Genomic DNA, 18409 nt, shown 5'->3' on the forward strand with positions numbered 1-18409 from the left:
ATACCGTTCCGGCACCGTTTGTCTTCCTGCAAGTCCAGCATAGGCACACGATTGTCCAAGAATCACAATAATAATCGTGAATGTCACAGCAGGCATAGTAGAAAAGTCCAAAAGGGTGCGTTGATGGTGGTAATCCGGTGTACACACACACACACACACACACACACACACACACACACACACACTCCGGTTTGGTAAGTTACCTGATAAATAATGTAGCCTGTGGATTTAACGGGGAGACTGGTCAGACAGGAAGAGCATTTCACATTTCCGATGTTCAGCGATAAACTTGTTTTCTTCGAGAGTTCGATCTTCGTGCGATTCTGGCGCGTTGTCACCAAGAACGTAAAAAAAAAAACCAGGATATCATCATGATGCCTCTCTACAAAAACCAGGCAGTCTAGGAACTCTTCATCTAAAGTCAGTCAGTATTAGCCCCTCAACACAATCCTCATCTTGTCCCATAGTGATTTCTGCCGCCAAAGAACGTGTGGTTCTTAACTCACAAGACGGATTTGTCGTCTTCCATTGCGAAATTCAGATCTACCCCAACTACGTGCATTGATCTGAGCAATAAAATGTAGATGCGATAATCTGCAAACATCTCTTCAACACAATCTACATCTTGTCCCATCGTGATTTCTGTCGGCAAAGAACATGTGGTTCTCAGCACACAAGACCGATTTGTCATCTTTCAGAAATTCAGATCTGCCCCAAGTACGTGCAATAAAATGTAGAAGCGATAATCTGGAAAAAAATCTTTTCGCGTGAACGCTGCCACGTTGTCATCAGTCCGATGTCTTTTATCCAGAGCAGGGATGAACACACTTTTTCATCAGTAGTTTGTTATGTTTATCCGCAGACTGCTTTCCATTACTTGTCGTCTGTTTTAGCTTGACTCGTGGGGTTCTTCAGCAAGGCAAAAAGTGCTTGTTTACTGACACGTTCTCACGCACGACATGTCGTAAATGCAAGTTCTAACGATTGTTTTTTATTGCACTGATAGAGAATGTCGATATTTGTAAACGTCTGCCATTTCCTAATGTTTATTTCATTATTTTGCATACGGATATGGCTAGTAAGTGGATAATCTGTTACGACACGAAACGCGTTCTAAATCCGGGAAGGGAGGCTACTCCAACGTAGAAGGGAGGCTACTCCAACGTACTTTCCAAAGTGTGCTCCAGCCTTAACATGTTTCGTTTTAGCAGTTCTGATTTGTTGTCAATTTTAACGCGGGAACCTTGATTTTGTGAATTTGATTTTGGGGGTGTTTGTATTGTTGGTTCCACTGTATCGACACTACGTCATGTAAACTCAATCTGTTTACTGAATAAGTCAGGGGAATAAACGGCCTTTCCAGTCATATAATTGGATTTACTATCAACAGACTCATCAGAAAGATCTGCCCTCAAACGCATGTGTAAAGTGGGTTTTTTTTACGAGTAGTGTAGTTCATGTCTGTACATGTAGTACACACACGTTGCAGTTAACAACACCTTGTTCACTTATGTGATTGTTTAACACGTTGGTAGATCATAAAGAGGGATGCAATTCGTCAACGACTATCTTTACCTCAATGACAAAAATGCATTTTTACGATTTTTGTACCTTGTTTACCCCGTATTACACACTTTATGAGGAATTGAACATAAGACAGCAACTGCACACTATTTACTAATCGGACAGCCATTAAGTGTCCTCCGCAAATCTGCTTTTGTTTTTGACGTGCTTTGTCTGGTTCATATTTTACAGCAGTTTGAAAACTACGTAAACTCGCTTGCAACAGTACGCACTAAATACAGAGCTGCTCTGCAAATGTGTGAAATCTGTGTATAATCTGAAAATGGATATGACAATGGATATCAAATATGTGTAAAACAGGGCTCGTTGTCCACACCTATATTGCAGCAATATGAGGACAACTTGCATTTCCATTTTTAGGGAGGTGCGAAATCATGTCTGTGACTGAGGAAGATGTTGTGAAACAGCTCAAGAAGTCTAATGCTAAGAAGGCAGCAGGCCCGGATGGTATTACACCAAAAGTCCTAAATTTTTGTGCTGAGCAGCTTTGCTCAATTCTCACTGTGATTTTCAACATGTCTCTGTCACAGTCAAAAATCCCATCCCTTTGGAAAACATCTTGCATCGTCCCAGTTCCAAAGAAAACCCCGGTCAAAGTGATGAACGACTTGCGACCTGTAGCATTGACGTCTGCTGTCATGAAGGTTCTTGAGCGACTAGTATTAGTGAAGCTTCAGGTGCTTACCGCGGAGTTTATGGATCCGTGGCAGTTTGCCTATAGAAAGGGTAGAAGTGTTGAGGATGCCGTTTTACATGTGTTGCACAGTATCTATTCTCATCTGGATAAACCTGGAGCATGTGTTAGACTGATGTTTTTTGACTTTTCTAGCGCGTTCAATACGATACAGCCTCACCTTCTTGCTGAAAAGCTACTGAAGATGAAAATTAGCGTTCCAACTGTATTGTGGGTCACAGACTATCTGACCAACCGACCCCAGTTTGTTAGGGCTGGTATAGTACCATCTAATGGCCCGAACACAAACACTGGTGCTCCGCAGACCGTACTATCTAGTGTACTGAATACCAACACAGGAGCTCCGCAGGGAACAGTATTGTCACCTTTTCTGTTCTCCCTGTATACTGCTGACTGCAGGAGTTCTCACGGGTCGTGCTTCATCGACAAATTTGCTGACGATACTGGACTTACAGGACAGATTACTGACGACAATGACACACACTACAGACAAGAAGTTAGCAGCTTTGTGGACTGGTGCGACGAGAATTACCTGGACTTGAACACAGGAAAAACTAAAGAAATGATCTTTGACACTAGAAGACAAAAGGTAGCACACAAGCCTATCGTGATAGCTGGTGTTGAAGTCGAACAGGTTGAAAGCTATCGCTACCTAGGTGTAGTGATCGACAACAAGCTGTCTTGGCATGCCAACACTGACCAAATCTTGAAGAAAGCGCACACGCGCATGTACTGTCTAAGGAAGCTTAGATCGTTCTCTGTTCGTAATGACATCCTGCAGATGTTCTATCTGTCCACTGTTGGTAGCGTGTTGACATATGCATGTGTGTGCTGGGGGGGTAACCTTAGTAAACAGGATAGTGACAGGCTAGAAAAGCTAGTCAAGAAGGCTGGATCTGTTGTAGGCAGGAAACAAGAGACCATTGAATCAGTTTGCCAGAGACGACTGACCTCAATTTTGGCTGACGAGACACACCCACTGAAACCTGAATTTGACTCTCGACGCATTGACCGGAGTGGTAGACTGAGGGCTATGGTTGCTAGAACGTCACGTTTCCGCAATTCTTTTGTTCCCAGAGCTATCCATGCTTTCAACCAATCACATGTTAGAGGCCTCTATCATGTTTCTCTGTCATAATTATTACTGTACTCTGTTGCTGGGTTATCTGTAATGTATGTATTTTTAGTAACTGTATTATCGTAGTTCAAATGGGCGGTGTTCTAGTCGACATGTGGTGCTTTGTATACCTTGTGTGTGCGTGGATGTAGAGGTGGACTCTCGGACGTCTTTTTGTTATTGGAATTATGGTTTTTGTTAAATTGTATTGCTGTTGCTGTTGTTGTTGTGTAAGTGAGTTGTGTGTTGGCAGACTTGACTTGACGGAGGACTGTTTGCGTTAGTGAGACTGTGATCATACTCATAATAATCATATTCACTTATTTTCTTATGATGTTTTTGTTTTTTATTATGCATTCTTATTCTTTTGATTGGAAAAGAGTATTGTTACAATGTAGTTTCCATATGGATTAATACATTTGAGTTGAGTTGAGTTGAGTTATTTGCGGACATCCGTCACTATATTGCAGCAATTTGCGGACCAAAGACCGCCTATTTGAGGACGTCCGCAGATAGTCGCATTTTTCGGCTAATGTCCGCAAATTGCTGCGATATAGCGATGGACGACCCCATTTGGTCCCATGTGGTCCGCATATGGTTGGAAATCCACAAACACACACACACACACACACACACACACACACACACACACACACTAACACACTTATATAGCGCTTCCCCGCTGCTCGCAGTGTTGGGGTAAGGGTCAGGGGTAATTTTGTGTTTGAATTTTTTTTATTTTTTAAATTCATTTAATTTTTCAGTGAATATTGATCATGTTACCGCCTTGTTTTGTACAAAAAGAATGAAACCCGAAGAACGAAAGCAGCATCAACAGCGAAACTAATGCATTTGTCAAAAGTTTATGGCCCACCTCAAAAATGTCATACGGGTTGCAATGGATTGACAGTCAACAATAGTTCATATCTGAAATCGAAGTATTTTTGTTATGGATGCTTAAACCTTCCAATCAGGAGTGCAAAATACGATTACACAAACAGATCGCGTTACAGACACAAATGAAAAATGATGTCTTTTTACATTTAGTCAAGTTTTGACTAAATGTTTGAGACGAGGGTCGTGGTGTATGTGTGCGTGTCTGTGTGTGTGTGTGTAGAGCGATTCAGACTAAACTACTGGACCGATCTTTATGAAATTTGACATGAGAGTTTCTGGGTATGATATCCTCAGACGTTTTTTTCATTTTTTTGATAAATGTCTTTGATGACGTCATATCCGGCTTTTCGTGAAAGTTGAGGCGGCACTGTCACGCTCTCATTTTTCAACCAAATTGGTTGAAATTTTGGTCAAGTAATCTCCGACGAAGCCCGGACTTCGGTATTGCATTTCAACTTGGTGGCTTAAAAATTAATTGATGACTTTGGTCATTAAAAATCTAAAAATTGTAAAAAAAAAATTTTTTTATAAAACGATCCACATTTACGTTCATCTTATTCTCCATTATTTTCTGATTCCAAAAACATATAAATATGTTATATTTGGATTAAAAACAAGCTCTGAAAATTAAAAATATAAAAATTATGATCAAAATTAAATTGTCCAAATCAATTTAAAAACACATTCATCTTATTCCTTGTCGGTTCCTGATTCCAAAAACATATAGATATGATATGTTTGGATTGAAAACACGCTCAGAAAGTTAAAACGAAGAGAGGTACAGAAAAGCGTGCTATCCTTCTCAGCGCAACTACTACCCCGCTCTTCTTGTCAATTTCACTGCCTTTGCCATGAGCGGTGGACTGACGATGCTACGAGTATGCGGTCTTGCTGCGTTGCATTGCGTTCAGTTTCATTCTGTGAGTTCGACAGCTACTTGACTAAATGTTGTATTTTTGCCTTACGCGACTTGGTTTTTTTAACATCTCTTCCAAACGATTCCATCATTTTCGACTAAGCGGGCAAAACCAAAATAAACAGGAAATTAATTCGTTTTCATTTTTACAAAAAAACACACAGAAAGGCGACTGTCAAGAATCTTTTGACGAAATAATCGGTTAGCAATACCAAGAATGCGATGAAGCAATCAGGGCCCGTATTCTTAAAACAGCTGCAACTCATATACCGGCCTGTAAAACCACTTCCGCTCGATATGTCCGCTAAGTGTTATTTATGAAACTCCGGTAAGGACTTACCCGGGTGTCTCCGAGCTGTAAAGTTAGAGGACCCATCCCCCTCCTCTAAAACCGTCAATTTTGAATAAATCTTGTTCAAATATTGTTTGTAGATCTATGTCCCCAATGAACACACATTGGTGTCATTTAAGCACCAATGCATTGCGGACAAATACGAGATACCGCTCGCGAAAGATTTCAACCGATGCTCGATCATACCGGCTTGTGTTGAAAGCGTGCTAGCGTCTTTTTTAATCCATTACAGTGTCAATTTATTTTCTACTGATTCCGTGGCCGAACGGTTCTCTCGTTCGCCTGATGCGTGATTGAGTCGAGTTCAAATCTCCATCTGCCTGTAACTTTTTTTTTTACTCTTTGGCATTTGTTTATTTTTGATTATTTTCTTCATGTGCAAAAGAGTACGTTATAATAGCAAAATTGATTTAAAAACAATAATTTTAGGCAGGAATGTTTTTTTTTTAAATCTTTTGTTTACATGATATTAGTTTATTGATAAAGTTTGTTAACTTAAACATGTAAACATGTGATAAAAAAATTAAATAAATAACCATGAAGAAGGATGCTCCCTGCTTAAAAAAAACAAAGGTGAGAGAGAAGACAAAAAAACCTAAAATGCGGTAGCAGCCACCTGCATGCAACTGAGATTTAAAAAAAAATAAATAAATAAAAAGGGTCTCCCCGTGTTTTTATTTCATTGAGTTTGTTTGGGTAGTTGCTATTGACTTTGAAACTATTTCATGTGCCTGTTTCTTTGTTTATTTCCGTGTTAATTTGAAATCGGCGTGCGGGTCTGTTTTTCCCTTGTACGTGCGCGCGATAGCTGTCACGGTGTATGATATGGAAAGCCGTTTGGCTCATAACTATTACAGCTGTAATTTAAAATAAATACAGCTGTATTTAATGATAAATACAGCTGTATTTAATCATAAATACAGCTGTATTTAAAAATAATTACACCTGTATTTAAAAATATATACAGCTGTATTTATTATTAAATACAGGTGTAATTATTTTTAAATACAGCTGCATTTAAAAATAAATACAGCTGTATTTAAAAATAATTACACCTGTATTTAATAATAAATACAGCTGTATTTAAAAATAAATACACCTGTAATTATTTTTAGATACAGGTGTAATTATTTTTAAATACAGCTGTATTTATTTTTAAATGCAGCTGTATTTAATAAATACAGCTGTAACAAATTAGAACTTGACTCGGAAAATGTACGACATGCAAAGCGACAATCTCGTGGAGATACTACTTCCGGTTTGCGCCATTCATCTTCCAAAATAGCGACGCCACTGGATGGAACATTTTTGGATCAGACCCGCCATTGCGTCAATTTGTTGCAGTCTGGTAATGAGCCAGAAGAAGTTTTAAGAAGGTAAGCAACGTTTCGTTTGCTTGTTCATTTGTGACTTAATGGAAGAAACAATGCGTGATCTTTGAAACACGGGTACCGGTGTCACGGCGTGAGTTTACACTGTCCTGAGTTTACGCTGTGGCCCCAATGCGCATGCGTCGAAATATACGTCACTTCGTGACCAAATTCACGACGCCTACAGCGTCGTGAGTTCATGATGATGTGGATTTACCAAAGCATTTTTGAGGTTGCCACGGTGACCGTCTTTGTTTCGCCGATCGCGTTCGCCACTGTATCAAAGAATTCAGTGGGAAATCGATGGGTTTGTGTTTGTCAGTGGTCTGCGAGTGTTGGAAGAAAAGGTGTAGATTTTTTCCTCAACAAATTTAGATTAGATTTGAATTTTAGAATAGTGGGAATCGATGGTTTTGTGTTTGTTACCTTGGACTATTTATAATTATATGCTCCCTCGTAGAGATTGTTTTAGTCACCTTTTTCACTCATGTTTGTGTTTAAAAAAAAAACCTTGAATGAACGTTTACTCTCTCTCATCCTTGGTTCCCAGAGTCGCCGCATGCGCCCCAGTGTGGTGGGTGTTTTTGGGTGGGGTTCTGTTCTGTTTTCTTCTGTTCTGTATTTTTGTTTGTATTTTGTTTCTGCCTCGGTGCGTGTGATTTCGGAGAAAATGTTTCAAAGAAAGCATCTGATCAGCGAACTGTTCCATCGTGCGGGTTATGATCACTAAAAACGTGATTGACACCTTCCTTACTCAAAGTGAAAACAACCGGCTTCGAGTTGGCAAATTCACGATGGCGGAAGTGACGCATATTTCGACGCACGCGCATTGGGGCCACTGCGTAAACTCAGGACAGTGTAAACTCACGCCGTGACACCGGGTCCCGGTTTGATAACCACGGCACTGGCAGTGGCAATCAAAGATGGCGTGTGAAAGCAACTTTCTGTGTTTTTGAGTTCATTAAATGTTGGGATGAATATGTCAGGTTTGAGGATGCACATTTCTGTAGGTTCATCTCGGTATTCCACCCCCTCGGCTTTCTGTTGTAAATATTAAGCTGAGCACGGTGATCGAATGTGGAAGCTACGTTTGGTCAAAGGTCACAGAAGATCATAGTTTGCGTCGTGCAGCGAAGGAAAGAATCGCGATCTTGTTTCCGAATCGGTACCTCTTTGTTTTTCATTAGACCTGTCATTCTGCTTGCTCGGCTTTGTTAGATGTTTGCATATCGTGTTGCTATTTTCTTTGCTTTTATTATTGTTTCTTACTTGTGCTTCGTTTATCGATACAACGCAAGTAATAAAAGTGTTTGGCAATTTTCAGGGAAAATGGAATGCTACAAGTACAACGCATGGTGTATTCCAGGATATCTGATCAAGAGTTGGATGCGTTGGTGGAACCAATTACTGCTTCCAACAAGCTTACTGGGTCCTTAATGATACAAGCTCGTCTGAAAGGACAGGGGACAGTACTTCAGGCAACTCTTCTGTGCTGAATATTAGAATAGTAAAGCTTCAAAAAGGAATTTTAAACTGTTGAAAAACAACTGAGAAATGGACCAATGTTTCACAGTCACAGATTCTGATTTTAAAGTTAAGTAATACCGTTTTTATATTTAGTCAAGTTTTGACTAAATATTTTAACGTAGAGGGGGGAATCGAGACGAGGGTCGTGGTGTGTGTGTCTGTCTGTCTGTCTGTCTGTCTGTCTGTGTGTGTGTTTCGATCCATCATACAACGCCGCAGCTATGGAGGTCAATGCGTTGCTTCGGCAGGGCACTGTGGACTCCCCTAGAGTTGTATTTTGGGACCATGATTTTATGTTTTCCGCTGGAAAACAGTTTACGTTACCTGAATTTGCAGCGTCATTTCCTGGGTGATGGTGTGCATCTAGCAAACGTATATTCCCAAGCTTGGGACCTGTTGGCGTAACATATCAAGATCAAGAAGATCAAGCAACGTCAGGACAGGCCAGGTTGTACAAGTCCCTTCGTCAGGCGATAAACACAGTCGGTTTTTGTGTGATTAAATAATGTTGTAGCCGGGTCAGGTTGCGTTGTGCGTTTTGACTGATCAGCTTACAAAGCACGGGTATAGGAACAGGGAATCTTCAAATTGTTTACATTTTCTTTCTTGTTTGATGCGGGTGGGTGGCATTATAAATCGACGGCTCTAAATGGGGTCAACCAGATCGGTAGATGGGAAGTAACTCGAGTTTATGACAGGCTCGTTGTGGATGATGTCCCTTGTCTAAAAACCAGTTCAAGGTGGAATGGTTCTTCGATCAACACGATTGTTGAGTGTTCTGTCAAATCAAGATATCGTGACATGTTTCAACAGTATGTTTCTGTGTTGGTGGATAGTATGGATCAGTGTTTTTCCAGAGTACTTGGAAATAATTTTCAGGTGAGATTCTGATGAACATGTTGGTGTTACGATGCCTTTTCATGTGAGCGTTTGTCAATTCAGAGAATCAGAATATTTGTTCCTGTGGAGGTACTGTATGTCAATTACCTGTTAGGTGGGTGTTTGTCATTTCATCAGAAAACATGGTTCGCTGTTGTTCTTTTTGTCAAATTAAGCTATAGGGCCTCAGAGATTCCAACATTAGTTAGTATGTGGATTTGTTAGCCAGGTATTATGTTGGTGTGTGACAGTTCAGAGAACCATGATGTAATTTCCTGTTGGTGTTCTGTTTGTCATAAATGTATTGAGCCTCAGAGATTCCAAACTCGTTTGGTGGGGGTACTGGGTGCCAGGATTTGAGTTTGACACAGAAAACACAATTGGTTTGAAGTACTTTGGGCCAGATTTTAATCAATTTCTTTGGTTTGTATTTCAGACTCCCAAAATCTGGTGACAACTTCAGAAGTATGGGATATTAAACACCTTTTACAGGCTGAACAGTGAAGGAGTTGTCAACTCCTGCAAGGAGCAGCAGACAAGTTCAAGGCTTATGTGTAATTCTCAGTAATCTGACAAATAAGGCTGTGTTCACATATCCTGTTTTTTATGCACAGGAATATGCCTCCCAGGAGGGCAGCGTCAAGGCGGGTAGCCGAAGTGACCCGAGCCGCTGCAGGTCGGCCGAGGGCCAGCAACCAGACAGCCTCGCAGCGACAACCCGGTGGGTTTGAGTCAGCCACAGCAGGAGGGGAAGAAAGCGCCACTGCTTTGGCCGCGGTATTGGCAGAACTACGCAGGCTGGGGGAGCGGCAAGAGACCTGCCAAGTGGCCATTGTCTCGCTCCAGAAAGACAACCAACGTCTGCAAGAAGCTGTTTCGGGTGATCGTGAGGCCATCGCCTCAACATCGGGATCGATGACAACCGGTACCAGCAATTCTACCCTGTCTGGCTCGGTTGTCAACCTGGTCAACACAATCACAGGTGAGGCGGCCGCCCAATTGGTGCCTGTTGTTTTGTTCGTCGAGGATAAAGTTAAACGCAGGATCTGGGGCCCGGGGCGTCAATCCACAATGACAACTGAAAAGTTTCAAATGGAAGCGTGTCAATGTTAATTGTAATTCAATCTGACAATGATCTCTTTCCTGCGTTCATGCGGTTGCAAACAGACCAGAATTGGTTCTGTTCTGTTCACATAGTACTTTGAGTTCACTTACATGCAAGGGTGATGCACAGTATTCCTATGGAGAGAACTTCATCTTTAAGTGTACTTCGATTAACTGAAGATATTCAATTGTTTACTTCAATGTGGGAGGTGTGCAATGTGTAAATACACATCAACTCAGTCAGTAAGATTTATGTGCAGGTGTATGATGCAGAGCTGTCAGCCCCTATGAAGCTTCATGTGTAGCAATCTTGAATTTATAGTGTACATGTAGCAAATGGTGTTTATCTTTAAGTATTGCATCATCTTATAATCCACTGCACCTACATGTTTATATGTCAAGACACAAATGTTGCAATAACTGTGTTCAGACAAGAAAACAGCAGCAGGAACAAATGAACATTGTAGAGTGTCTGTATAACGAAGTAGCATTTTCTGTTTTACAAGTAGCATGCTACATCGAAAGCGTAATAGTCTGCAGCTCTAATTGGGCCACTAATGCGGCATGGTGCTTTTGGATTCCACAAGTTATTTTGCATGTTGTTTTTAAGGCAAATATGTCAGAAGCTCCTAAAGAACTTTAGTGGGTAAGCCTGTGACATTGTTGTCCACATAGAGAATACTATATGGTTTCCTATGAAATACCAATTTTACACAAGTTGTGCTTTTAAATATTAAACTGCGAACAATATTTCAAAACACTAGTGTAAAACTGGTATCAAACAGGAAGCCATGTAGTATTCTGTTTATCCTACATACAGGGTTCGTACAGGTCATGGAAAGTCATGGAATTTGATTTTTAATTTTCCAGGCCTGGAAAGTCATGGAATTTCAATTCAAGTCATGGAATTTCAATTCAAGTCATGGAATTTAACATAAATAAGAAAGAAAAAAAATTAACCTTTAGCACGCCAGCTTTCTTTCGAGTTGTTTCTTGACAACAAAAAGTATGCGGAATTGGAACGAATTACCAAGGAAGATCTTCGCAATGAACTGTGTATCGCGGTGAAAAAAATGACAGTTCGTCAAGTCACAGTGTTAGTGACGGTTATGAAACGGAATTTACGAAAGTGCAGATGGATACAAACAGTGGCTGGTCCAGTTTAGTGAAATGACAGGACCAGCAAACATTACCGATAATCTGACTGCGTAGCAAATGCTTGACTTGCTTGTCAAAGAGACACTGCGTAGAAACTGACTCAAATTCAGTGCAAAGCAAGCCAGTGTCAAAACTGGCAGTGACAAGATGTAAAAAGTTTGCGTGTTCGGAAATGGCGACCTGTGGATCTAGTCATGGAAAATGTTATTGAGGCTCATGGAAAAGTCATGGAATTTTGTTTTTAAAAACCAGTGGGGACCCTGTACATACTGTTGCTGTAAATGTCCCTTTGTCGAAGCGCCCAGATTGAAGAAGCTTAAAAATTGAACCTGGATCTCTCCGAATGCCTCGTGTATTCTTTTATGTCAAAGCAAGGAAATGTCACTGGTGTGGTGTTTACGTTCTTAAAATTCTTCCGAGTGTTCAAAGAAGGACGCTTGTTTTGGTATTGGAGGCAGTGAAAAATCAGGTCCTTGTCAGACAAGACCTCTTTACACATGCAATGTAGAGTGAATGGTATTGTTATGACATGAGTGGTATGTCACGTTAGTGTAATAAGTTGTATTCTTACACGCTCCACAAAGGCACAGAGTACGGGGAGCCATCCAGCGGGTTGATCCTGGTGGAGTAGCTGTCAGAGCTTTGGCGTTGAGGCCCACGAGACGTCGTCTGTACCAAGTATCAGGACCAAACGCTCTCTGGCATCTAGACGGATACCACAAGTTGATATCGTGAGTACAGCTACAAATACATACACTGGGCACAAAAAAATCCTTTTTCAAAATTTGGTGAATGTTGAGTGTGTCCGGTGGTGGGGAGGATGTTGGGGGTTGTGCCAGTTTGAACATGGAATTTGAGTGGATTGATACAGGTGGCATAAGGAATTCTCTTAAACATTATTTTATGACGCTGGAATCTTTCTTTTAAGACCTACATAACCCTGAGATAATAAGGTCTTATAATGGGGGTAAACTTACAGAGGTTATGAGCAGAATATCTTAGAGAACAGCATACCTGCCAATTGCTACGATTTTGGCGCAGCATGCTCCGATTTTGCAGGAATTGCTACGCTGCTACTCTAAGCCCTGAGCTGCTACGCTAAAAAAAAAAAAAAAATGACAAGCGTGCAAAATGTTCACTTATTGCTTGACAATCAACAATGAACATTGCATAACTAGTCGAGTACCGATGGCTGGGAACCACTCCGTTATGACTCGATATTGTCCACGTGACTTGCTTAGCAAATCGTGAAATTTATTGCAAGCATTCGCATTTCCGGTGACTCTATGCGCCAATTGTGAATTTGATTAGAATATGCAATGCACTTGTTAAGTTGTAAGCTGTGCACAGTGACGGTGTTAGAAGTGGAAACTGGAGGGAGACAGGATAAAAACGGGGAAACGTAAGGGTGGTGAAGATTATGGTGCAAGTTCCACGCCGATGCGGGCAAATCATTTTCAACGATTTTTGCCGAAGAATTCGACAGACTTTGCGTGTATAGGTAATAATACCTGCTATTCCGACTTGGTTGTGTGACAGACGTTTTCTTCCACACGAGATTACGTTGATTGTCTAAATCTACTTTTTGACGGAAGTGACCGAACAACTGTGAATGACGTCTCGGTATATGGGAATGAGGTCACAGTCATCGTCACAGTCTGTATCTTTTGAAGCATCGCATTCTTCATGACGTCTTTCTGTGTCTGCATCCGCAAAATGTTTGTTCATTCCGGAATCTTTGTCATCTATGTTCAGAACTCTGTCCTTATAGTGTCAGACAAACAGGCCTCCTGAGCGAACCACTTTCCAAGGGAAGTTAAATTCGCGTATGGAAACAGTACTGTCGTCTGGGGTGCCGTTTTCAGTATTCTGAGAGTTGAAGAATCTGTAAAGAGAAGAAACGATAACAGCAGGAGAAATAAAAGTCGTGTGTGCATTTTATGTTTTTTTGGAGTGACGATTTTGAGTTTGAATCCGTTCTTGCCATGCTCCTAAAGTGTGTAACATACAATCTTGCATACGTTTGCTTTAGTAGTGGCAAAGAAGGAAAGCGTGTGACATTGAACTATGTTTAGACGGTTGTAATGTCGTAGAGCTCTCAGAATCTTACAAACGTTTTTGATGGCATTTTAAATGCGGGCTTGCGATTCAAATTTAAGATTATGCGAGTGCTACGCTTATAAACACCAATTGCAACTCTGACATTGGGTGAAAGTTCCAAAATGCTACTCTTTGGGCTTCACAGGGGTTGGCAGCTATGAAACAGGGTCTTGAAAATGTCTTGTTTGGGATCGTAAAAGGAAGGGCGTCTTCTAAGGGGTAGGTGGGTAACGAAGGTGAGTCGTGTGCAAGTATTTGCTTTTCTTTTCTTTTTATTTTGTCATTTTCTGGATATGTAATGAAAGACTGGTCCATTGATGATTTCCCCACGGAATACAAAACATATTCTGGTTATACCTTACCATTTCTACTGGGTGGTTATTTAAATTTGGTTGCTTGGTGTTTTTTTTTAACAATAAACACCCCTTCAAGTTAACAGAGAAATAAGCAGAGGGGGGAATACTTTTCGGTGAATACCAAGCTACCTAGTCCTAACAAATAACCACCCAGCAACCAGTCTGAATCCTCGATAGCTCATAGGTTGAGAAACCACACTGTGTGGTCACTGCTTGGTGACTGAAAAGTTCTGAATGCTCAAATATTCGAAAGAGGAAAGAGCTCATACATACTGCATTTACACTATTCATTTCAGGTTTCAACACACAGAATCCAATATAAGATCCATAAGTTTGGTTGTTTTCTAAATCAAAATCTACGTTGTACCAGACACAAGGTCTCAAGGCAAGTAACTCTCATATTTTGTGTAGAAAATAGTTGTTCCCATTTTGCATTTGTACAAATAAAAAGACAGTAATCTGTAGGTCAATTATATTTCACTTCATAAATAGAACTTTTTTTCCCGAGATACTTAAACATGAAAAGAACACAAAAATATTTGCCTTATCGTCTTAGCAGAACAACTATGTACTTTATTTTATTCGAAATTAAATTAACTGCTATAAAGAGTTTGCAGAATTGCGCAATTTTCACAGAACTCTTCAACCATGGATTAATCACATGCTTGTGCAGGTAGACTGGCTGAGTGAATAATACTTGATAAAAATAATTATGTGTGCTGTGGGCAGGCTGTCTGTCTGTCCAAGGACAAAAAATGTAACGTTGAGCTGTTATCTCAGAAGTTTATACAGCTAGACCTCTGAAACTTTGCACACTTTTAGGGTTTGATGATTTCACGAAGTGACCCCAGTTTCGTTGACCCTCATCAAATTTTGGGGTCACAGCGGGGTCATGTTCGTTTAATAAAAACTTAACGTTGATGTTATCTCAGATGTGTTTTTAGCTAGAGCTTTAATAGTTCGCACACTTCTAGGTTTTGATAATCTACCAACTTGACATAAGATTGTGGGCGGGGATGTAGCTCAGTCGGTAGCGCGCTAGATTTGTATCCAGTTGCCTGCTGTCAGCGTGAGTTCGTCCCCACGTTCGGCGGGAGATTTATTTCTCGGAGTCAACTTTGTGTGCAGACTCTCCTCGGTGTCCGAACACCCCCGTGTGTACACACAAGCACAAGACCAAGTGCGCACGAAAAAGATCCTGTAATCCATGTCAGAGTTCGGTGGGTTATAGAAACAAGAAAATACCCAGCATGCTTCCTCCGAAAGCGGCGTATGGCTGCCTAAATGGTGGGGTAAAAACGGTCATACACGTAAAATTCCACTCGTGCAAACCACGAGTGCACGTGGGAGTTTCAGCCCACGAACGCATAAGAAGAAGAAGAAGACATAAGGTTGATTGACCTTCGTCACAGCCCACTTCGTCAACATCACGGGCCAAAGAATCTAGACACAGCCATCGTCGAACGCTGAAGAAGAAGAAGATTGACCTTCGTCAAGTTTTGGGGTCACAGGGGGTCATGTTCGAATCAAAATATCTTAACATTGATGTTATCTCAGGTGTTTTTGAAGCTTGAGCTTTGAAACTTTGAACACTTGAAGGATTTGATCATCTACCTACGTGACCCTAGTTTGGTTGATCCCTGTCACATTTTGGGGTCACAGTGGGGTCAAGTTTGGAAAAGCTTTACATTGCGGTTTTCTCAGTTATTTTTATTAAATTTCACTGAATTGTATGTGTTATTAACCAGCAGACATTACCAAAATTTTGCTTATTTTTATCAAATTTTAGAGTCCCAGCAGTTAGTGGAATCCTCCTTTTAAGACCTACAAGACCCTTAAGGCTTATGGACATGACAAAGAAAAGTCATATAAAGCAATTGCTTTTCTTGATTTATTTCTTTGCAAAATTGAAGAAAGGTGGATTAAATGGGTTACACACCTTTTCTCAATGATATATATTAAAAATAATGGTCTTGATTCTCGGTCATGAAAAAGCACTTTGACCATTACTTTTTAATATTTACTGAGCATGTTACCTGTACTTATTTCCCAATAACTCTTTAATCAGAATTTGTGTGGTGAAATCACATATGGAAACGGATCTCTGTTTGTTATATTGCAGGTGGAAAATGGTGATTCATGGGGCAATCGATGGCTTTAGCCGGGCCACTACCTTCCTCCATGCCACCGAAACAACAGGTCAGAGACCGTTCGGGATCTGTTTTTGGGTGGAACCCAACGCTTTGGACTCCCGTCAAGAGTCCGCATGGACCATGGTGGCGAGAATCTGGATGTCGTCGCCCTCATGAATGAACACAGGGGAGAAGGGAGAGGCAATGCGATGCAAGGCCGCAGTGACCATAACCAAAGGATCGAGCGTCTCTGGCTCGACGTCTGGAAAGATGTGGTGAACCCTTACCATGACCTGTTTACTGCAATGGGAACACCACAGGCAGAAGGTGGTCTGGGGATACTGAACATGGACAATCCCATTCACTTGTGGGCCCTCCACTATGTTTTTCTGCCCAGGCTGAACCGGTCCCTACAGTGGTTTGTGGAACAGAAGAACCACCAACCCCTGAGGACAGAGCGCAACAGAACTCCCCTGCAGCTCTTCTTCAGGGGGATGCTGGAGAGACGAGCCAGCACATCCACAGCAGTACAGGACTTCTGGAAAGGGAGAAGCCTTCAATCGATAATCGAGGACCAGACAGTCGTTAGGATGTGCCTGCCACGGCTTGCCCCCTCTCTGAGGAACAGCTCGTGCAACTAACGGAGCGCATTGACCCTCGGAGTGGGCCACCCACCGATCAACATGGTCAGATGTTGTTCTCCAGTTCGTTGCCAACATGCTCGAGTAAAAAAAAATTAGCTTGTGGACACCCCAAACCTGAAGTGTATAGCAGACCTGTGAACCCATACGATTTTGCCATATTTTGTACGCTTGATTGTCCAGACTACAAGCAGATTGGTCAGTGGAATCACAAGAAAAATTCATTGTCTATTTTTATTTACAAGCGCATTCCAAAGCCGATCCAGTGTTTTGACACATGATTACTGCTTTTGTCAATGAAAGAAGCATTCGTTTTAAATTGTAAACTTATTAGGCTACTTGCCCTATCCGCTCCAGCCACGTAATCGTGCAATAAATCTGCAATATCTTGCATGGCGTTGGGAGGTGTGCCTCAATTTGCGGGTTTGCTTTGAGACCTCAGAGTAAGGATGTGTCTGGGTGCAGACACTTCGCCTTCAAAAAAGTTAATTTGCACTGAGCAGCATTGGGCTGCAACAATGAAAGCCTCAAAAACAATCATAAAGTTTGTTCAAAGTACCAAGCATGGTAGAAGGTATAAGCAACTGTTTTTTTCAAATTGGTTTAAATCTGCGCTCTAATTCTAAACCAATCTTTGTAAAGTGGAAAGTCATTCAAATAAAGCGAAATTATGTCCGCTGTGTATTTTATTATTTTTAAACACAGGTACTGCACCACGAAAACAATATTGCTAAAAATAAAAAAAATACGTACACTTTGTGAAAGAAAGTTGTAAAGAAAGTTTTACACAATGATTTGCCATTAGGTTACCTGTTTAATTGCACCAAATTTCTTTTGATGTATCTATAGTATAGATTTATAAGGTTGAAAATTGCTGAAAGTTTTTAAAACAGACTATTGTTTTTGAAAAAGACCTTAGTGTATTTTTAGGTTTATTGATGCTGGATATATTTATATATATATATATATGTATATGGCTTGCCCAATCCAACGTATAAAGGAACTCATTGTTATTCAGCCATTAACCTTCGCCGGCACTCGTTATCGACTACACACGGACGCATTCGTGGGGCCGTGCAGACCCATGCTTCTCAAAGAAGGAAAAATGTGCATATCCTTCCGTGGCACTCGTGGGGCCGTGCAGACCCATGCTTCTCAAAGAAAGAAAAATATGCATATCCTTCCGTGGCACTCGTGGGTCCGTGCGGACACAGAAGGGTGTTTGATGCAAATATCTCTTAAACGAGTTGGAATTTTTTAATGAGCTTTTAGAAATGCCTCAGACACCTAAAAAGCTATCATCTCCTAAAAGCTCATTAAATTTCAGTGATAATTAATTAATTAATTAATGGTCAAATTTAGACTACACACGGTATTTGGTAAAATATTATGGGTCTGCATGGCCCCACGAGTGCCACGGAAGGGTTTGCACAATTGTCCTTCTTTGAGAAGTATGGGTCCGCATGGACCCACGAGTGCCTCGGAAGGGTATACACGCTTTTCCTTCTTTGAGAAGTATGGGTCCGCACGTCCCCACGAATGCTTCCGTGTGTAGTCTAAATTTGACCATTAATTAATTAAT

The 18409-nt window shown here is 41.0% G+C and overlaps 1 pseudogene; it reads left to right on the forward strand.

The window, feature by feature from the left end:
• Positions 1 to 11004: 11004 nt before the first annotated feature.
• On the forward strand, positions 11005 to 17786 carry LOC138969652 (uncharacterized; annotated as a pseudogene).
• The last annotated feature ends 623 nt before the right edge of the window (positions 17787 to 18409 follow it).

Source organism: Littorina saxatilis, linkage group LG6, assembly GCF_037325665.1.
Source record: "Littorina saxatilis isolate snail1 linkage group LG6, US_GU_Lsax_2.0, whole genome shotgun sequence".
NCBI lineage: Eukaryota > Metazoa > Mollusca > Gastropoda > Littorinimorpha > Littorinidae > Littorina > Littorina saxatilis.